This window comes from Giraffa tippelskirchi, chromosome 12 (genome assembly GCF_054371585.1).
Source record: "Giraffa tippelskirchi isolate mGirTip1 chromosome 12, T2T-mGirTip1v1.2.pri, whole genome shotgun sequence".
Classification (NCBI taxonomy): Eukaryota; Metazoa; Chordata; class Mammalia; order Artiodactyla; family Giraffidae; genus Giraffa; species Giraffa tippelskirchi.
Window position 1 is genome coordinate 58,604,201 of NC_137286.1, and position 22,568 is coordinate 58,626,768.

The window sequence follows — 22,568 nt, forward strand, 5'->3', positions numbered from 1 at the left end:
TTGCCAGCAAAAGTCCATCTAGTCAAAGCTATAGTTTTTCCAGTAGTCATGTATGGATGTGAGAGTTGCACTATAAAGAAAGCTGAGCACTGAAGAATTGATGCTTTTTAAATGTGGTGTTGGAGAAGACTCTTGAGAGTCCTTTGGACTGCAAGGAGATCCAACCAGTCAATCCTAAAGGAAATCAGTCCTGAATGTTCATTGGAAGAACTGATGTTGAAGCTGAAACTCCAATACTTTGGCCACCTGATACAAAGAACTGACTCTTTGGAAAAGACCCTGATGCTGGGCAAGATTGAAGGCAGGAGGAGAAGCAGACGACAGAGGATGAGATGGTTGGATGGCATCACCAACTCAATGGACATGAGTCCGAGCAAGCTCTGGGAGTTGGTGATGGACAGGGAAGCCTGGTATGCTGCAGTCCATGGGGTTGCAAAGAATTGGACACGACTGAGCGAATGAACTGAACTGAACTAATATGAACCTAGTATTATACCCTCAAAATATAAACAGTAAAAATTAACACATTTTATAGAGAAAGAGACAAACCCTCAAATCAATTTGGGGAATTTTTAGCAAAATGAATAAGCAGGTTTAAAAGATTCCTGGAATATACTAAAATGTTATGCTATACACTATATTTGACATACATTATAATAATGCAAGTATGAGCAAATTAAAGAAATTTGCAGAATTGATCTCTTTTCTACCCTTAGTATGATCTCTTAGTCATAATGTACATTAAAAATAATGATGAGATAATGAGATCAGAGAAGATGTTCAAATAATGTTATAATTTCCAAGAACAGTCTTTTAAACAGGGATTTATAACCACTGTCCTTCAAGATAAACATCACCATAAGTGTGCCTCGCTCCTAGAGACACTGACTAATGGTGAGATGAAGTCACGGTGATTCATTTGACACTTCGAAACTTACATGCACTCTTCAGAAAATGGTGCTGGAACAGCTGAATATCCACATTAAGGGGATGGGAAAGAACCCTGAGCCCTGCCTCAAAAGATGAAGGTCAGAGGGGTCCTAGACCTAATGCAGAAGCTAGACCTGGAATGTGCGAAACCAGAAAACACAGAAGGCTACCCTCATGACCAAGAGATGGGATATATTTCTTAAAGAGGTCACAAAAGACAACCCATGTAATTAAATCTTTAGTAAATTGAATTTTATCAAAATTTAAAACTGCTTATCAAAAGGCACCATTAAGGAAATACAGAGGCAAACTGTAGAGTGAGATAAAATATTTGCAGTACATTCTAAAAATAGACTCAAAATATATAAAGAACTCCTATGTCAATAATAAAAAAATCTATTTCTGTTTAAAAAAATTTTTACTGGACTGTAGTTGATTTACAGTGTTGTATGAGTTTCTGCTGTATAGTAAAGTGAATCAGTTTCACACACACACATATATACTCTTTTTTAGATTCTATTCTATCGGATACAGAATAATTGAGTACTAATACACAGCACTGAGTAGAGTTCTCTGCACTATACAGCAGGCTCTTATTATCTATTTTATATATAGTAGTGTATTCATGTCAATCCCAGTCTCCCAATTTATCTCACCCCCTTTTCCCCCTTGGTAATCATAGTTTGTTTTCTACTTCTGTGACTCCATTTCTGTTTTGTAAATAGATTCATTTGTACCATTTTTTAGGTTCCACATATAAGTGACATATGACATTTGCCTCTATCTTACTTCATTTAGTATGACAATCTCATGTCATACTGAGTGAAGTAAGACAGAGAAAGACAAATGTCATATGATTTCATATACGTATATTTCACTTATATATGCATATACATACATGTATATACATACATGTGTATATATATATATGGATTCCCAGGTGGTTCCATGCTAAAGAATCTCCCTGCCAGTGCAGGAGATGCAAGAGACACGGGTTCGATCCCTGGGTCAGAAAGATCCCCTGGAGGAGGAAATGGGGGAGGAGGAAATACTAAACCCACTCCAGTATTCATGCCTGAAAAATTCTGTGGACAGAGGAGCCTGGCTTGCAAAAAGTTGGATGCAAATGAGTATATATATATATATACACACACACGCACACACACCACATCTTCTTTATCCATTCCTCTATGGATGGACACATTTAGGATGCTTCCATGTCCTGGATTTTGCATTCAATAAATAGTGCTGCAGTGACAATTAGGGTACATGTATCCTTTAGAGTTATGGTTTTCTCTGGGTATATGCCCAGGAGTGGGATTGCTGGATCATGTGGTAACTCTAGTTTTAGTTTTTTAAGGAACCTCCATACTCTTCTCCACAGTTCAGTTCAGTTCAGTCGCTCAGTCGTGTCTGACTCTTTGCGACCCCATGAATCGCAGCACGCCAGGCCTCTCTGTCCATCACCAACTCCCGGAGTCTACCCAAACCCATGTCCATCGAGTTGGTGATGCCATCCAACCATCTCATCCTCTGTCATCCCCTTCTCCTCCTGCCCCCAATCCTACCCAGCATTAGGGTCTTTTCCAATGAGTCAACCCTTCGCATGAGGTGGCCAAAGTATTGGAGTTTCAGCTTCAACATCAGTCCTTCCAATGAACACCCAGGATTGATCTCCTTTAGGATGGATTGATTGGATCTCCTTGCAGTCCAAGGGACTCTCAAGAGTCTTCTCCAACATCACAGTTCAAAAGCATCAATTCTGCAGCGCTCAGCTTTCTTCACCGTCCAACTCTCACACCCATACATGACCACTGGAAAAACCATAGCCTTGACTAGACAGACTTTTGTTGGCAAAGTAATGTCTCTGCTTTTAAATATGCTATCTAGGTTGGCCATAACCTTCCTTCCAAGGAGTAAGCGACTTTTAATTTCATGGCTGCAATCACCATCAGCAGTGATTTTGGGGCCCCAAAAAATAAAGTCTGACACTGTTTCCACTGTTTCCCCATCTATTTCCCATGAAGTGATGGGACCAGATGCCATGATCTTAGTTTTCTGAACGTTGAGCTTTAAGCCAACTTTTTCCCTCTCCTCTTTCACTTTCATCAAGAGGCTCTTTAGTTCTTCTTCACTTTCTGCCATAAGGGTGGTGTCATCTGCATATCTGAGGTTATTGATATTTCTCCCGGCAATCTTGATTCCAGCTTGTGCTTCTTCCAGCCCAGCGTTTCTCATGATGTACTCTGCATATAAGTTAAATAAGCAGGGTGACAATATACAGCCTTGACGTACTCCTTTTCCTATTTGGAACCAGTCTGTTGTTCTATGTCCGGTTCTAACTCTTGCTTCCTGACCAGCATACAGGTTTCTCAAGAGACAGGTCAGATGGTCTGGTATTCCCATCTCTTTCAGAATTTTCCACAGTTTATTGTGCTCCACAGTAGTGGTACCAATTTACATTCCCACCAACAGTGTAGGAAGGTTCCCTTTTTCTCCGCACCCTCTTTGGTATTTATTGTTTATAGATTTTTTTGATGGTGGCTGTTTTGACCAGTGCGAGATGATACCTCATTGTAGTTTTGATCTGTATTTCTCTGATAATAAGTGATGTTGAGCATCTTTTCATGTGCCTCTAGGCCATCTGTATGAAAAAGACAGACATTTTTTAAAAAGGGCAAAACATGTGAACAAATACTTCACAAAAGAAGATACACAAATGATCAATAAGTATATGTCCCATATTACTCAACAGGGAAATGCAAGTTAAAATTTAATGTGATATCAACAGACACCAACTAGAATGATTAAAATTTAAAAGACCAAGCTCAAGTGTTAGTGGGGATTTGGGCAACTGAACTCATCCATCTCTAGTGGGAGTATAAACAAGAAAGTTGTTTGGCAGTTTCTAATAAAATTAAACATATACCTACTCTGTGAAACTTATTCAACAACCTTTATAGCGACGTTATTTATAATTTCCCACAACTGGAAACCAAATGTCTACCAGAAGAATGGTTAAACAAATGTGATTTATTTATATATGTGTACATAGGAATAATATAATGCAGCAAAGACAAAGGATGAAGTATTGATACATGAAACAACCTGAATTTATCTAAAAAACATTGAGTTTTTTATGAGGCAGACATAGAAGAGGTATGATTAGTTTTCAGGGAAAACTAATCCGTGAGAGTAGAGGTCAGAACAACAGTTACCTCTGCAGGTTTTTTGACAGGAAAGGAGAACAGTGGAGCTTTCTGAGGCTCAGAAGATGTTCTGAACCTTGATCTGGGTCACAGGTACACTGGTAGGTATGTAGGTAAAACTTCATTCTGCTGTACAAGTAAGGCTTGTGTGTTTCAGTGGACGTAAAAATACAAAATCTAGAACACAAAGATACACTTCTACAACTTTCGCGGCAACCTTTAATAAAATAATCTATCCAAACTTGAAACTATTTCATTAGGTGTAATAGTTTAGAAGTGTCTCCTGAGGTATTTTTGGTGCAAATGATCAAAACTCACATGCCATTTATGAATATTTGTTCTTCTCACATAGAAATAGCAGAAACAAAACAGAAAAATAAAGACAAATTAAAATACATTCGTCAGCAAACACTGCTGAAAGTCATAGAGCATATTGCTGAAGATTTGAAAGTACAAGTATTTGAAAATATGCAATATGGGACATTTGCTGTACAGTTGGATGAAAGTACTGTGGTTAATTTTACATGTATCAGTTCATGGTATTTGCTAAATTCTGTTTCAACGATGAAAACATAAAGAATTGAGTTGTTTGAAACTATTAAAAGTAAGATGTTTCAGAGAAGACATACTCTCAATAGCACTATGACTTTATTAAAAATGATGTTTTGTGGGAAAATGGTATAGATATAACCACATCAGAAATGGTTACACTGATTGTAATTTTAAAATAAAAGTTCCAGGATCGGGTTTCAGAGCTAGCACTGCAAATGAAGACCATTCATTGCATCACCCACAGGCAAAGTGTTGCATGAGAGAAGTGAAAGGCAAAAGTATACAAAGTGATTCAAGGTGTCATCAGCGTGGTTAATTTTATGAAAAGGAGCTTAAATGTAGTCAAATCTTTATACAGAGGTATAATGCCAGGTGGTGACCTCAAGAAACAGGTGTTGTCTTTTTTAACAAAAGAAAAAATACTTCAGATTTTCTGACCTTTTCTGGGATGACAAGTGGCTTTAAATAATATAGATACATAGCAGGTAAAATTGAAGAAAGAAATGGATTACATCTGTATCTTCAAGGAAAGGTGCCACTTGGAACAATGAATTAGAAATTAACTGCTTTTTGAAGGAAACATGCTACAAGGAGATCATTTTGAAATAGATGTTTTAAAATATTTTCAACATGTTGTGATTGTTACAAGAAATTATATCTGTGGTCACAATAAATTCATCTAGGTATGTATTTTAAAATCTAGAAACAAAATGTTTATTTTTCAAATGAAATATTTAATTGGGTTTTGTGCTGAATTATTCAAATATAAAACTGCATTATCATTTAACAGGCATAGAATTTCAGTTTTGCAGGATGGAAAATTCGGGAGATTGGTTGCAAAGCATGTAAATGTACTTAATGTTACTGCACTGTATACTTGAAAGTGGTTAAGGTGGTGAATTTTAGGTTTTGTGTATTCCATCACAATTAAAACAATATAAAGATGTGATACCTTCCAATTCTGTTTCAAGAACAACTGATTAACATCAGAGAAGAATTACTAATACATTTCACTTAAAATTTTTGAGCAAACTGACGGGTGGGGCCGAAAATGGAAATCATGATTCGCTAACCGCTGACTGTGACCAGTGCTGTTTTTCTGTGGCTTGGAATTAGGCATCTTTTAAAATTGTCTTGTATAACTCAACCATTATTAAAACCAAGTATAGGTGGCTCAGACGGTAAAGAATTCACCTGCAGCGCGGGAGACCTGGGTTAGATCCCTGGGTTGGGAAGATCCCCTGGAGGAGGGCATGACAACCCACTTCAGTACTTTTGCCTGGAGAATCCCCATGGACAGAGGAGCCTGGCAGGCTACAGTCCATGGGATCACAAAGAGTCGGACATGACTGAGTGACTAAGCACAGCTCAGGACATACAAGTAAACTAAATTTAGAACCAGACTTTCACATTACACAGTAGGAAACCAATAAAACAAATTATGAAATATTTTCAATCACATTGCTTTGAAATATTAACAATTAATCTAATATTTTGATAAAAGATTTTTAGTTTTGTTAATAAAATGAAAATTAAACAGGTTTATTCCATCTGTTGCTCATCCTTTTAAAAGTCTATTATTGCAGGCATAGTTATGATTATTATGGTAGAACATGATATGTGTTGGAATGAATGAGCACAGACACGTAGATATTGGAGGTGCAGCCTCGAAATATTTTCCTGATGGGAGTGCTCAGTCAAAACACAGACTGCCCTTCCAAAGGCTGGCAGATCCTGCCCTTACCCTCAGACTCATCTTTTTAGAGCGAACTCGCCCTCATTTTGGTTGTGCAACATCCCACCCCATTCTTAATAGCACCAACTCTCTTCTAGGATATCCCCTGGGTGGTCTTCCTCTGGGAGGGGGCCACCAATGCCCCAAAGCTGGACCTCTCTGTCCAGCCTGAGATAGCTAGAGAACAAGCAAATGGGATCTAGGACTCTGGATCTTGAGGACAGAACACAAAGATGTGGGATAGCTGGGGTAAATATCTAACCCCAGGGATCCTTCCAAAGGTCTGCTGTGTCTTATCACAACACCAACACCTATACTCACAACTCTCGATTCCCCAGCTGTTCCAAGACCTCCCCATCTCAGTAAATGGCATCTCATTTGGCCAAAAACCTAGGTGTGGTTCTTGACGCCTCTCTTTCCCTCCAAACACGAATCCCGCTAGTACTGTCAGCTCAGCCTCCAAAGAGAGTCTCGAGTCTGGTCGCTTCTGACTTCCTGCGGTAATGGCTCCCTCACCCCCCTAACCCGTTGCTGGGACCCCTACAGTAACCTCTTACCGGGGCATTTTCCTGGGGCCTCTCTGATCCATCCTCCACACAGAAGTCAGAGTGACCCTTCCAGTGAGTAAACCAGACTGCGTCAGCCCCCTCTTCGAATCCTTGCCGGAGGCTTGCTGTTTCACTCAGAGTCCACCGTCCCCACCGGTAGGCCAGCAAGAGACACCCTCCCCCAGCCTCTGCCCGTCTGCTGGGACGCTCTTCCACCAGGCTGCCTGCCTCCTCCCCGGCTTCACTCAGGGTTTCCTCCGAGGGCTCCACTGGAAAGGACTTCCCTGTCCCCCCGTCTTAAATGGAACCCACGCTCGACACATCCCTGTGCCCTCCTCAACTGCTTTCACGAGCCCTCCTCACTCGTCACGTTTAGGAGCACTATCCACAGCGCTCACACCATGCGTGGCGCATCGGAGGCACTCAGTGAGGGCTTGAGGGATGAAAGAACAGGGGATTCCTGCTGCCTGGAGCCCTCAGGGTCCCAGTCCAGTTCTCAAACCTGTCCCCCCCGCCTGCGGGGCTCGGAGAGCATCCCAGTGACCGTCCTTCTTGCTGAAGATGGCCAGCGTTCCCATCTGGCATTCGCTCCCAGGAGCCCTGATTCGCAGCCTCTTAAAAACAAAAGCCCTTGTTTCTTCCTCATGTTCTTTGTATGTTTCCACCTCCTCTTGGGCTGGGAGGGCAACAGCAGCAGGTCCAGCAAGGGTCTCATCATTCTGTCCTTGGTGGAGGTGTGGGGGGATATGGGGTAGGGAGGCAGAGAGCAGGGGTCCCACTGACTTTAATCCCTGCTGCCTCAAACACCACCTCATCAGGCCCAGCTAGCACCTTCTCTCACCTGGCCGCCCACTCCAGGCAAGAACCTTCTACCCAATCTTGTCTTGTGACTCTGAACCTCTCCACATCACACTCCACACTTCAGCCAGGGACTCCTAAAAATGCGAGCCGCCCACCTCCTGAAAGCCTCCCAGGGTCCAGGCAGCTCTTGGCCACCCAGCTCCTTCATCCTCCCAGAGCACTGCACCAGTCAGCACTCTGACCTCCTCCTCGTTCTCAGAGCCCAGGCTTTCTGCAGCCTCTGCACCTTTGCATGCTCTGTTCCCTCTGCCCCACCTCTTTGCCCTTAACTCAGGTAGTGGGTTAGCACAGCAGATGCTGTCAGTGCCACCAAGTGGGGTCCCAGGGCTTTGGAGAAAGGGTCCCTATGGGTTGAGAGCTCCCACTGTGCAGCGCCTACTTCCGCCTGCCTGAAGATCACCTCTGGCTGCCTTAAGATTCAGCTGGCTCCCCACGCAAGCTGGAAGTGCTGGGGAGTCAACACCCCTACGAATGCCCTTCATCAGTGAGGCACAGGAGCTGGTGATGAACACTCAGTCCTAGGGTGCTGGAGCTCTACCCTGTCTCTCAGAGCATGCCCAGGCACACTGAGCTCAGCTACCCACAGGCAGCCAGGTCCCACGGATGTGTCCTTCACTGGTTTTCTGTCCTGTCCCACTCCCTCTAGATGTTCACCTCCAGATAAACCACTCACACCCAAACTCAGTCCCAGGGTCAGCTGGTAGGAGAGCCCAGGTAAAGACAGATCTCCCATGGCAGGCATCACACCTCGGGTACCCCACCTTCACAGCGCTGCACATAATTTAATACATAACATGCTTTACGATGGCTCTAGGAAGTTCGTCTCCTAGTAGATCCTAGACTCACTGAGGTAGCCTGTTCTGCTCCTCAAGGCATTCACAAGCCCCGGCACCCCACCTGGCACCTGTGTGCATGCCCAGTTGCTCAGTCACATTTGACTCTTTGCAACCTTATGGACCACCAGGCTCCTCTGTCCATGGGATTCTCCAGGCAAGAATACTGCAGTGGGTTGCCATTTCCTGCTCCAGGGGATCTTCCCAATCCAGGGATCTAACCCAGGGTTAGATGTAATAGATGTATGCATTGGCAGGCAGATTCTTTACCACTGAGCCACCTGGGAAGCCTGGCACCTAGGAAGTGCCCAATAATGACCTGATAAGGGAATGCACAGATTACTTGGGCCGGGACTAAATCTGGTCTCATTTTCTTTCTCTGTGTGTGATTTAGGGCAAGTAACAGAAGAACCTCTTGAAGCCCCAGTTCGCTCTGTGAAAAAAAATGAAGCTAATAATGTTTGCAGCCAGAGAACCAGGAGAGACAATGGGCTTTCTGGAGAGACTTTCTGTTCAGGTGGGTTTTACCTGCTCCCTGCCCTTGTGGTGGATATGACACTAAAGTACCCTGGACCAACCCACACCCTGATTGACATAGAGGGGAATTTTGCTCCTCTGGATGGGGTCCAGAGTCTGTACCCCAGTGATGGGGACAGTGCAGGAGGGGGAGTGGCGACAAGGCCCAGAAGGGGAGCATGGGGGGCAGGAAACTCCCCCCACCCAGGCAGAAGGTGGGAAGCCTCCCCACTTTCCATTCCTGTCCCTGGGTGCCCAGAAGCACCCTCAGGCCAGAACGTATGGGCCTCTGCAGCCTTGCCCGTGGATCAGGACACATTCAGTGGCAGGAAAGCAGCACATTGGACTTATCCAGTGAACATAATCAAGTCTGACAGTTTGAGAAGTGACCAAAGGTCCGTGACATCTAATAATTTGCCCATTTGCTCAGGCACCAGTTTGAATTACATCAGATTGGTGCAAGGGACAAATCATCACGCAGCTTGTGACCAACCTAGTCAACAGCCCGGCATCCACCCTGTGGATTGTAATGTTTTATTTATAGTTGTGTGTCTGGTGACTCTCATTAAGGGTCTGCAAGCGTCTTTAGGGAAGCTAGTTCAGTAGGACTTTACTGCATTTTTACATTAAGTTATATATGATTATAAAAGTACGTATGTACACATATAAACTTTTACATATATCTGTATATATTTGTATTATAACAGCATTTTATTATGTACTATATTTATATTATTATATGTTTTATTTTTAAAGCATTTTACTGCAGTAGGACACTGAGGATTTCTAAAGATCTCCCAACACAAGTCTCTGTGACATTAAGGTTTTACACTATCTTTTAGAATCAGCTAGCCTGACTTGAAACTGGAGGATCCTGTGTGTGCTTGGGTCCTCTGTGTTAACTGGAAACGGTTCTAATCACCCTTCCCTTGTCTGTTTGACTTATGAGTGTCCTTTACATCAGAAATGTTCACTATTAACATTTTTTCTCTATCATCTTTCTGATTGATGGTGCTACATAGGTAGGGTGGAGTGGACATCGATTGTTCCATCCTGTCAACATCCCTAACCTCTTTTAATAAACAGAACCATGATTTTTTTTTTTTAAGAACCCAAGTTTACTTAGGCCTGACTGATGAGGGCCAAAAAGAGTCAGTGAGAGAGCCAACATGAGAATAAAGCCATCATGGAAAGAAACTAGAACTGAGATATTGAGAAGGCCAAGTCCAGATAATATTATTGAACACCTGGATCGAGCCATGCCTGAAGCCGAACCTTTCCATTATCAGTTTCATAAGCCAATTATATCTCTATTTCACTTAAACTAGTTTGGGTTGGGTTTCGGTCTTTTGCAAAAACAGAGAATTCTGATCAGTTCGTAGACCCATCTCTAGCCTGGGCTTACAAGGGCCCCAAGAGGCTTCAGGAATTTAGGTAGAGGGCAATCAAGAGACCCAACAGTGGCTGCCGTCCACTGAAAAACCATTGATGATGTTTTCCTTCTCCCTAGGTTGTCCATAATCAAAAGGGCACACACTTCGCAGTCAAATAGATCCTGGCCCTGCCACATACTAGCTGTGTGACTGGGAAATCTACTAAAGCCACCCGAACATGCAGTAATTTTATCTACATCTTAGGTTCTCCATGGGATTCAAGTGCATATGTAGAGAGCCTTAGTATAGTTTGTAGCAGACAGCTTACTCTCAGAAAGAGGTAGCTGATTATACTACTCACCAAACATCTACTGAGCCTTTTTCGGGTGCCAGGCCCTGGCTAAGGGTTTTATAGACATCATTTCATTTGACCCTCCCATGATCCTGGGATGTGTGCCCTGCTCTGCTCCCCAAGTCCTACATATGAAGAATCATTAAACCCTCACACAGCTGAAGTGCAGGAGTTAAGGAGCATAGTCAAACCTGCATAGCTCTGTCCCCCAAGTCCACTCTGGGTGGCTGGATGCCATTGCCCCTCCAAACAGGGCAACTCCTGAGATGACAGGGAGGTGGGCTCCACCTGCCACAAGGCATAGGCAGGGAGCAGAAATCAGGCAACCAAATGGAACCAAATCAAGATGTTGGAGAGCGTGAAGTGCAGAGTGAGGTGCAGAGCCAGGGCTCAGAGGACACCACACTCTGGTTTGCCAGCATTTCTGGGAAGGACAAGGCAACAGCCATGGCTGCCATGTTCTTCACCCTGAGAAGGACTCTGGCTACCCAGATGGGGACCTGGACTCTGGAATGTCAGGGCAAACCCAGACAGTGCTGGTTCTCGTGGAATCTGGGAGCCAATAAAACAATGACTGGAAAGCAATGATCTGCAAGATATTCTTGCTATAATTTTTCCACAGAAATATACTATGTAGCAAGCTAAGTAAATTCTTGGAAACCTGGAAGCCCCCCAAAACTGGTAGAAGCAGCTTTTTTTTTTTTTTACTATTTCATGAGAGAGATAGAGAAAAACCACATTTCTTGGATTCAACTTTGTTCACACAAATTTTGTTTTTTTAAAAGAAAACCTGGCACTGGTTAATCTAAGTATGAAACTGTCATTCTTGAAACTCTTTAAAAAGTTGCCTATAATTGTGTGGCTTGAAAAATTAATTTCTTTCCAGATGAGGAAACATGAAGCAGGTCTCCTAAGTGAAAATTATTGGCACACCCCCCACTCCCATCCTCAGGAGGCAGATGGAACAATGGGCAGAGGAGCGGAGCCTGTGGGACCTCAGCCAAACAAAAGGGCTGCCTGCAACTTGCCTAAAATAGAAAATAAAAGTTAGCACAGCTTCCCCGCTGGCCGGCCCCTCTTTAGAGCCCTCTTTGGAGTAGCAGGTACCTCACGGGATGCTACCTCAGAGTCTCCCTGAGATACAGCGCCCCCAAAGCAGTAAAAGCAGAAGCTCCAGCTCCACCCCGCCCAACCCCGCCTCGGATCTGCTACCCACCTGGGCGTGCAGGTTCACCCGCCAGAGTCACCTACGCACGGTGATGACTTTTGCTTTGTTCTGCTGAAGAAATTCAAATCATGTTAATCTTTTGGTTCTTTTTACAGAACTCTGGAGAATGATACATATTACAGGAGCTTTATTTGGAACGAGGCAAAGAATCTGCCCGCAATGCAGGAGACCCGGGTTCGATCCCTGGGTTGGGAAGATCCCCCAGAGAGGGGAAAGGCTACGCCCTCCGGTATTCCTGCCTGGAGAATCCCTATGAACAGAGGAGCCCGGGGTACTACAGTCCATGGGGTCCCAAAGAGTCGGTCACGACCGAGCGACGAACACTTCCCGTTTCTTTCTGGAGAGCTGAAACGCCCTTCACCGTGGGGCGGCTCTGGCTCTGGAGTGCGAGGACAAGGGTTCCAATTCCGGCTGTGCCATCTGCTGTGCCCTGACCCCCGCCTCTCAGAACCACGTGTACAGCGGCGAGATGAGTCCCGGCTTGCGGGTGTGGCGTGAGGGTCAGCAACGAGGGTCAGCGCGGGCCGGTTTGCTCTGCCCAGCGCTTACGGGCCTCGGCTTCCGCCCCGCTCAAACCGCAAAGCATCTGCCTGTGACGCAGGAGACCCGGGTTCGATCCCTGGGTCGGGAAGTTCCTGTGGCGAAGAGAATGGCCACCCACTGCAGTGTTCTTGTGAGGAGAATCCCATGGACAGAGGAGCCTGGCGGGCCACAGCCCGCGGGGTCGCAAAGGGTCGGGCACCAGTGAGGGACTAACACACAGCGGCCAAGAGAAGGCGGTGGCCGGCTCCGCGCGCACAGCTCACCTGAGGGGCGGCCGGGGGGGACTGAGGTGGGGCGGTAGAGAGGGGCCCTCCAGCCCCGCCAGGCGCCTCACTAAGGTCCCCGCAGCAGGCGGCCTCCCCACGGCCCGGCCGCCCGCGAGCCTGAAGCCCGCGCCCCCTGTGCACTCGCGTGGAGTCCGCACCGCAAAGTCACACCCTGCGACCGCGGCCGGCTCCCCGGCACTGAGGGCTTGACGGTCGCCGCAGACAGGGGCTTTGTCTCCTTGTCTAGCCGGCCCCCCGGTCGCCGGCCCCCCTCCCGGTCACCGCCCCCCGGCAGCCCCCCCGGCAGCCCCTCCCCCGTCACCTCCTCCCTCCCGGTCACCCCCTCCCCCCGGCAGCCCCTCTCCCCGGCACCCCTCCCTCCCGGTTACCCCCTCCCTCCCGGTCACCGCCCCGTCACCGCCCCCCCTCTCGGTCACCCCCTCCCTCCGGCAGCCCCTCCCCCCGGCACCCCTCCCTCCTGGTCATCCCCCCGTCACCGCCCCCCCTCCCGGTCACCGCCCCCCCCGGCAGCCCCTCCCCCGTCACCCCTTCCCTCCCGGTCACTCCCTCCCCCCGTCACCGCCCCCTCCCTCCTCTCCCCGCCCCGACCCCGAGGCGCACACAAAAGGCCGCGGGCCGGGGCACCGGGAGCCGCGGGTTTGTTTACCGGGTGGCCAGGCGCGGCGCGGCGCCGCCACCTCCCGGCGGGACCGGGCACTGCTCCCGGGCGCGGGCCCAGGACCGCGGGCCGATGACCCAACGCTGCAGGCATCTGGGGATAACCTTTCCCCTTTCTTTCCAAGACCAAATAAGGGGGCTCTTCCCTCTGCGCCGGGCCCGCGGCGGCGGGGCCGAGGGGCGTGGAGGGGCGGGTCCGGGGACGGGGCCGGGGGGCCGCCGAACACCGGCCGCATTGTTCCCGCGGCGGCGGCCCCTCCTCCCCGAGCGGGCTCGGCCCCGGACCCGCGGGCGCGCGGAGCCGGGCGGGGAGAAGGGGGCACCCCAAGCGGCGGAGGGCAGGCGCCCCGGGCCCGCCCCCGGCGCGCTCCCCGCCGACCCCCGGGCCCGCCCCCGGCGCGCTCCCCGCCGACCCCCGGGCCCGCCCCCGCCGCGCTCCCCGCCGACCCCCGGGCCCGCCCCCGCCGCGCTCCCCGCGGACCCCGGGGCCCGCCCCCGCCGCGCTCTCCGCCGACCCCCGGGCCCGCCCCCGCCGCGCTCCCCGCGGACCCCGGGGCCCGCCCCCGCCGCGCTCCCCGCCGACCCCCGGGCCCGCCCCCGCCGCGCTCCCCGCCGACCCCGGGGCCCGCCCCCGCCGACCCCCGGGGCCCGCCCCCGCCGCGCTCCCCGCCGACCCCCGGGCCCGCCCCCGCCGCGCTCCCCGCCGACCCCCGGGCCCGCCCCCGCCGCGCTCCCCGCCGACCCCCGGCCCGCGGCGCACGGAGCGGGCGGGCCCCTGCGCCGGCGGCGGGCGCAGACCGAGGGGAGTCGGGTCCGGCTGCCAGGGCTCGGAACCCTGGCATCTCCCCCGAGGGAGGGAGTCACTGGTGGCTGACAGTATTTGGTAACCACAGAAACCAAGATTTGACCTATATTTTTGAATATGGCCTCAACTCTAGTTTTGCTTCTAGAAATCAAAGGGAGTCTGACCTGACTTGCTGTTAATTTTCCTCTTGCTTTATATTCCAGAATGCCACCCAGAAGGCTGGAGACCTCACCGGCTGGTTTGCTGGTGACTAGTGAGGGTGACAGTGCTCCAGGCCAAGAGGCGGGGACTGCCTCTCACTGCTTCCTGCCAACACCGGGTCTCCTGCCCCGCGACGCTGGGGACGTTTCTGGAGGGCAGTTGGGTGATATTTATTAGGATTTTAAATATGTTTACCGTTTAACTGTTTCATTCCTCTTATAAGTTTTATTCTAAGTAGGTAATGGGGGTAGTTCAGCTAGTAAAGAATCCGGCTGCAGTGCGGGAGACCGAGATTCGATCCCTGGGTTGGGAAAATTCCCTGGAGAAGGTAACTGCTACCCACTCCAGTGTTCTGGCCTGAAGAATTCCATGGAAGAGTCCGACAGGATGAGTGACTTTCAGTTTCACTTTCTAAGTTTTATCCTAAGTAGGTAATGGCGAGGAGGGGCTTCCTTGGTGGCTCAGCCGGTAAAGACTCCTCCTACAATGAAAGAGACCTGGGTTCGATCCTTGGATTGGAACGATCCCCTGGAGGAAGGCATGGCAACCCACTCTGGTCCTCTGGAGAATCCCCATGGACAGAGGAACCTGGCAGGCTACAGTCCGTGGAGTTGCAAAGAGTCAGACACGACTGAGCGATTAAGCACAGGTAATGGGGAACATGCGTTCAGATGATGGTCACAACTGCACTATATGATGGCAACAGCAGTTGGTTTTAACTGAGCATTTACTATGTGCTGGAAACTGTTACAGAGTTTGACAAATACCTACTCCTGACATTTCTCTGCAGTGGGTATTCTTAATACCCCTATTTTATAGAAAGGGAACGTGCAGTCAGAGGTTGGTTTTCTGCTCACGAACAGCCAACTGGGCAGTGGCAGAGCCAAGATGTATGCTTGGACTGTGGGGCTCCTGACTCCCTGCCCTTGCCCGCAACACTGAATGTTTATCAGTGGGGATTTGATTAAATTAGAGTACATCCGTATAAGGGAATACTCTCCAGCCACTTAAATATGATGTAGATTGAGAATAATTGGCATGGAAAAACGTCCATGACATATTGTTGAGTGAAAACAGCTGGTTGCACAACAGCATGCAGGGCAGGGTTGCGCAGCTGGGCCGAAGGGCGCTGGTGCCACTGCTCCGTGTGGTCGCCTGGGGCTGGTGGGGCTGCAGGTGGCTCTCTTCACAGGTTATGTTCTCTGTATGTTGCTGAACCCTTTCTGGAAATGAATGTATGGGATTTTCCAGTAGAAAACTATTTTACTTTTGGAAAAAAAGAAATGGATAAAGGAAATAACATTCTTCACACACACACACACACACACACACACACACAGGTGACCATGGTGGAGGCTCTGCTCAAATCCCACTTTCTCCAGAAAGCCTCCCCTGATCCCCAAAATTGGAAGTTACAGCTCCCCATACTCCTTACAAGTGAGAACTTGTGTCCAGACAGATATTCAGCCTCGTGAGCACATACCAATGTCACTAGCTAAACCGTAAATTCCGGAAGGGTGTTACAGATTGTTCAACTTTGTCAGTACATCCCGTAGTTTCTTGCACAGCACTTTACCCATTGTGGGGTTTGAATATTTATCAATAGATTGGTATGAATTCATGACAGTGAAACAATCCACAGAAGAATTAATGGCATGTTTAGTTGTTAGATAGCTGCAGCTTGGCACACAGTAGGTACTACATAAATGAAAGTTGCTTCTCCTCCGTTGGGGACCTCTGTGTATAGGTGATTAGCTGTCTATTCCTGACAGACCACTTGGGAGGAACTGACTCTGGTTCACTTAGCAGGAAAGGAAAACTCTTGGAATTGATGGGAAGGCAGGGGAAAGAGGCTTGGAAGCTGGGCAGAAACAAAGGAAATCAGGCAGAAGGAAGACCTGGACTAGGTCACGCCAGGGCTCCCCGGGCAAGGCCACCCCCCAAGTAGATACTCCTGCTATGGCTAGAGGTTGCTGCAGGAGGTGGGTTATGTTTTGTCCCTTCATCTCAGATAACTTTCTCCAGATTCAGAGCCTCAGATGGGATCAATTGGCTCAGCCTTGGTGATGCGCGTAGTGCCTAGCGATGGGTTGGTAAACTTTTAACAATCTCTTCTCCAGTGGGAAAAACTGACCTGTGGCAACTTGCTGACTTCCTGGAGTCAAAATTCCCACCATGACTGATTTTTATCTGACAACCACTTAATACCCAGCTCAAAAGGCTCCTGAGAATTTAGGAATCTCGGCTCTGGTGGGCTGGTGAATCTCCCTCCAGCACAGCCCTGCATGTGCTCTGTCGACTGAGGTTCCCGTGGTTGGGCACCCCCACCGTGGGAAGGAAGGAGGTAAGGTGTCAGGCGGCCTGAAAGAAAACGGCAGGTATCCATAGCCCAGAGCAGGCCAAGGCACTAACCCGTCCATAGGTCAGTGTGCTGTGTCCTCTATGGTCAAGAGCACCTTTTAGGGTAATACCCAAAGGAAGGTGAATGATGGAACTTACAAAGATGGTGGGGGAGGATGTTTAGAGGCAGAAATGGGTTGTGGAAGAGATGTTTAGATCTGTTCCCTTCAGATCTCACAGAGTGCCTCTGCTATGCTTGTAATAACAGCTCTCCAAGAACCAACAGAGAGTGAGAGTGAAGTCGCTCAGTCGTGTCTGACTCTTTGCAACCCCATGGACTGTGGCCTACCAGTCTCCTCCATCCATGGAATTTTCCAAGCAAGAGTACTAGAGTGGGTTCCCATTTCCTTCTCCAGGGGATCTTCCCGACCCAATGATCGAACCTGGGTCTCCCACATTGCAGGCAGACACTTTACCGTCTGAGCCACCAGGGAAGTTCAAGAACCAAGACCCAGCCCTAAATTATCCAATAAGCAGTCATGAAGCAGTGAAGCCTTCTCCGGGAGGGGTTTGCCCCTTTACCAAGCCTCACGTCCAAGGGCAAGAATAATTACAAAGACCACTATGGTGGACAGAGACCATCCTGTGTGCGCCAGGCACTGTGCTGAACTTAATCCTTTGTCTAGGTAGTTTTTCCAAGGATGGATCGTTAATTAAACAGTCCAACCGGAGTTTGAATTCTTGTCCTCAAGATTTCCTGAGCAGTCAGTCCACTGGGTCCCCTTTATGGCAAAGGACTCATATCAAGCACTCCACGTGGTCTCTTGGAAGCCTATCTCTTTTGATGGAAGGAAGGAAGAAGCAGCTCCACTTCCCACTTCTTGGGTGGGGGTGGGGGTACTGTCAGCTCAGTCTCCTCCACAGAGACCCTCTTTACAGATCTTCTCTAATATCCAACATCTCAATCCTGCTAGACTCTCAAGTGGATACTGGTTTTGAGAGTCATGTGACTGGTTTTGTGCTCATTACTGAGGAATGCAGCCTCCATGGGCCTCTGGGCCTCAGCTGGAAGTTACAATGTGGCATCCTGCAAGAACTTACCAGGGGTTCCCAGGTGGCTCAGCAGGTAAAGAATCCGTGGGTTGGATCCCTGGATCGAAAAGATCCCCTGGTGGAGGGCATGGTAACTGAGTGATAATTATAGGGGTCTTGGTCAGCTGATAATTTGCTAAGTTGTACAATTAGAATTTCAGCATCTTTCTTTATGTGAGTTTATAAAAATACAGACCAAAAGCATTTGAAAATTTATATATTCATTACCACACGAGAGGTGGAAGGCACTGGTAGAAAGGGGAATGGATTAACTCTTGGATAAATAGTGCAATGAATGTTAATACTAGTTTCAACCAGGCTTCCCTGGTGGTTCAGAAGGTAAAGAATCTGCCTGCAATGCAGGAGACCTGGGTTAAATCCCTGGGTCAGGAAGATCCACTGGAGAAGGGAATGGCAACCCTCTCCAGCGTTCTTGCCTGGAGAATTCCGTGGACAGAGGAGCCTAGTGGGCTGCAGTCCATGGGTTCACAAAGAGTGAGTGGCTAACACAGTTTCAATCATGATCTGGGATCTTAAAGGACTAGCCAAGTTCCTACATGGTGGTGGGGGTGGGTGGGGACTGATGTGAGTCTGGGAGCGAACCCCAAGGGCAGGGAGGGAATGGTGACCTTGGCTGGTGGAGGTAAGATGAAATGAAGCCATCCTGTCTCACAGCCTGGCCACGTTCAGTCTCATGTCCACACTGCCTTCTCTGACGTCTTTCCACCAGGGTGGTAACAGCTGTTGAAGAGGCCCTCCCGTGAGGCTGTGCTTCTCTGCTCTCCACCTTTGCTACTGTCTCACAAGCTCCTGGAGGGGAAGCTCAGTCGTCAGCCATTAGCCGTGATCTCTGCTCTTCTTCCAATAGCCTGTCCACTCTCAAAATCTTGTCTGCATCAGTCAGTTTGGGACAGGTCTCGCCTTGGTAACAAACAGTCCCCAAACCTCAGGGACACAAAAGAAAAAGGATTTATCTCCCAATCATGCTCATCCGCATTGTTGGCATCTGGGGGCTCCGCCCTGCATCAGTCAGCCTTACTCCAGGACACAGGTCAACAGAGGAGCTGTAGCTGATGCTGCCCACTGCTTGACCGAGGGGAAGAGCTTGGCTCGTGGTTTGCTGGCTCTTAAAGCTCCTGCCTGGAAGTGACACACTTCATCTTCACTCATGTTTTATCGGCAAAAACAAGTTACATAGCTAACCCTGTGTCACAAGGCAAGTCACAGGGCCAACTTCAATCCTATCACCACCTTGAAAAGAATGAACAGCACTAAGCGCTAGCCCAGAGCCCTCCTGCAAGTCCTGTCAAGTGACTTTGAATGGCCATCCGGGCCAGCAGAGATGGGACAGAGCCCAGAAATGGATTAAATATTTGGGGTCAAAAAGAAAAGAACCAAGGAGAAAGTCATGGCTGCAGGAGGTGATGGCAGTGGGTCCTGGGTCCTCACTGAGAGGAGGGGTCTGAGAGCCGTGGCTTGGGTAAGTGGGTGGGGATGAAAGAACGCATTATGAATCCAGGCGGGATAAGAGATGAATGAGGACATTCTCATTATCACAGTCTTGGCTTTTCTGGATTCCCAACAATGGGGCTTTCATTGTTGGTTTAGTGGACTCAGCTTGGAACCTCAAGGCAGGACTTCTGTTTGCGGAGAACTTGATAAACTTCTTGGGCTCAGGGAGGAAACATTGGCTTTCCTGCTGGACTCCATGCACCACCCTCTCCATCCCTTCCAGACATGCTGAAGCCCTTGGGGGTGTCCACCTCATTTTCCCTTAGAAACAAGTCCTAATGCATCCTTGAGGTACTTGTATGAGCCCCTTTATTTAAAAAATAGTGTACAACTTCCAAAAACTCAAAAGTAGACTAACACAGAGAACCCCCTACAGACGTTCTGTGAGACATTTCCTGCAATTGCTCTGTTGTTGTGAAGGGATCACCATGCTAAACCCCACGGAAACCTGGGCTCATCCAGTCTGCACAGTAGGCTGTATTATTTGTCCCATTTTACAGATGAGGAAGTGGAGACTCAGAGACTTGGTCAAGGACACCCAGCCAGTGAGGACAGATGCCACACCCTTTGTGGCAGGGTGACTGGAACCTCAGGGGTGAAGAGGGCTTGAATGGAGGCCATGGTGGGGAAGGAGGCATATCTTTCTTAGCCAAGGGCAGGGTGCTATGTGAGCTTGGCTCTCCTGCCAGCCTGCTTTGTTCTGGGCTGCTCAATTATCAGGGGTTGGAAGAGGAGGCAAAATATGAGAAATCAAAAGGGCCCTTATTCCCTGGGAAGGCATCACCATGAAATGGAGTAGTGTGGGCCCTTGGACAATCATTCAGCCATCTACTCTTTTGTTCATTCACCTGGGAACTGTTTACTGAGCGCCCCCTCTGTGCCAGGGAACACAAAGATGAGCGAGTCAGCCTGGAACCGTGCCTCCCAGAGGAGAATCCTCCCTCTCTAGCTGGTTGACTGATCTCAAATGTTGTAAATGGAGCCTCAGTTTCCTCACCTGTGAAATGGGTCATATTAACAGTTCCTACAGAGGGAAACTGTATGAAGATGAATGAGTTCATGCACATGGATGACTGGGACCTGTTAGCGTCCTCTTTGCCCATTGCCATGAAAATATTGAATAACCCGGAAGGCACAGGCACCAACCAATCAGAGGGGACATCTGACCGACCAGAGCTGGGTTGGCCACTGGACAATCGTGTTTTCATTAGTCAGTGGGGAGCCCCAGTGGCTGGTTACCATGATCTAATGAAAGATGATTGCCCAGAGTTGGATGGCCTCTTGACCCCTGCTGGCTGAGGCCTGCCTCTGTACTCTTGGTCACCAGGGGCTGGTAAGCACATGTGGATGGACCCCATGCCTAACTCCCATGCCCCTCCCCCCACTGTCCCCACTCTTGTAAATGTAGGGCCAAGAATTTTTGGAGAGTAATGAAAGAATATAGAATAGCCAGATCTCATCTTATGCCTAATGCCTGTGTATTTTGCTTCTGTGGGTGCCTGGAGGAGATGGGAGAATACCTTGCTCCTTTCTTCTTGGGGCTCATGAGCCCTTGCCTTGCCTTCAGATTCCCACTGGAGAAAGAGTCAGTCCCAGTGTACCAGCTGGAAGGGTGGACATGTAACCAAGAGCTTCCCCTGGCCGCTGTTAGGAACCCACCTGCAATAAATTAATTTGTTCTGCACTAGTTACAGACGTGTTACAAAGCTTCATCTCTTAAAGTGGCAGCAAAAGTCTTTTAATATTAATGAAGATGACTCTGGAAAAAAAAAAGTCTCTAGAAAGGTTTTTTGTTCTTCCAGAACGTTAGGATCTCCACATTTCTTTACCCAGTGAAGAACCTCTGCTCTCCTTCTACATGATTAAAAACCAATTCGTTCCCATGTTCATGAGGTTATGTGTTTAGACCACATGCAAGAAACCAGACAAAGGCTGAAATTGGAATGGAGGTTGGACTGGGGAGCAAAAAAATCTGCCAGCTCTGTTTGGAGAAACCCACATGGAAAGATAAATTGCAGTGAGAAACCCTGACAGTCATGTGAAGTATTAATGCATCATCGTGAAGTATTTTAAAGCACGATTTTCAAAAGCATTTCTCCCATTCTGCTACCAGAAAATGGAGACATTCACGTAGGGGGATCAGGGTCATATAGAGTGGTGCAGTGTGGAGGGTGGGGTAAGCCATCTCTCCCCCTAAGAAGCTTACCGAGTTTTAGAAATGCTAATGAATTATGTGACACATGAATCTCTGAAGATGCTATTATTACACCTACGGTACAGATAAGAGACTGAATCATCAAAAAAAATTTTCAGTGATCTGCCTGGTGTCACCTCAGAAGTCACTGGTAACAGCTTGAAGGATCCCGCTGCTTTACTGATGTGAAATTATGGTCACCCCAGGCCAAGGGTAACAGGCAAGAAGGGGAGGAGGTAGCTTCCTAAACTCTCTAACCATTCTCCATCATTGGCAGGGCAGGGAAGCAGTGGGAAGGCCCCCACCCCTGCACCCGAACCCGAGCCCACCTGCTGTTGGCTGGCTGCCGATGGGGGAGGGACGTGGACACATTCCCAATTCCCATCCACATTCCCATCCCGCGCGGATGACAGGCAGCATAGCTCCTGGGCTGCAGTGGGGACCGCTTCGTCAAAGTGGCCTCAGACACCTGCGCCTTCCAAGTATTGGCCCTGCGAGGTTTGTGGAGCTGGTGGGGACTGCCGGGCTGGCTTGCAGTGACCCCCCCTTTCCAGTTCAGACCCCCTGTTGAGGCCAGGAGCCCGGATGCGCTGCTTTCCCCAAAGACTACCAAGTCTTTGCAGCCACATCACTCATATTGGTTTGAACTCAGACTGAGACAGAGACCACAATCTGGGTGACCTGGACACAGTGGTGGACCCTGAAAATATTGCTGTTTCAAAAATGGGAGTGATTTTATGTCTGCAGGAGGTGGAGGCCTAAGTGGATCTTTGGGAAGGTGTTACCTAGGTTCTGGAAAA

General features: G+C 48.6%; 2 long non-coding RNA genes across 2 annotated transcripts; one reads left to right on the plus strand and one right to left on the minus strand.

Moving 5' to 3' along the window:
• Positions 1-1,155: 1,155 nt before the first annotated feature.
• On the minus strand, positions 1,156-14,765 carry LOC145530265 (uncharacterized). The gene is made up of 3 exons (XR_014071620.1): positions 14,594-14,765; positions 12,126-12,185; positions 1,156-3,574 (listed from the first exon to the last, which is right to left on the minus strand). It is a non-coding gene; the product is annotated as an uncharacterized LOC145530265 (long non-coding RNA).
• On the plus strand, positions 13,564-21,263 carry LOC145530264 (uncharacterized). The gene is made up of 5 exons (XR_014071619.1): positions 13,564-13,714; positions 14,633-14,785; positions 14,869-14,958; positions 15,047-15,279; positions 18,793-21,263. It is a non-coding gene; the product is annotated as an uncharacterized LOC145530264 (long non-coding RNA).
• The last annotated feature ends 1,305 nt before the right edge of the window (positions 21,264-22,568 follow it).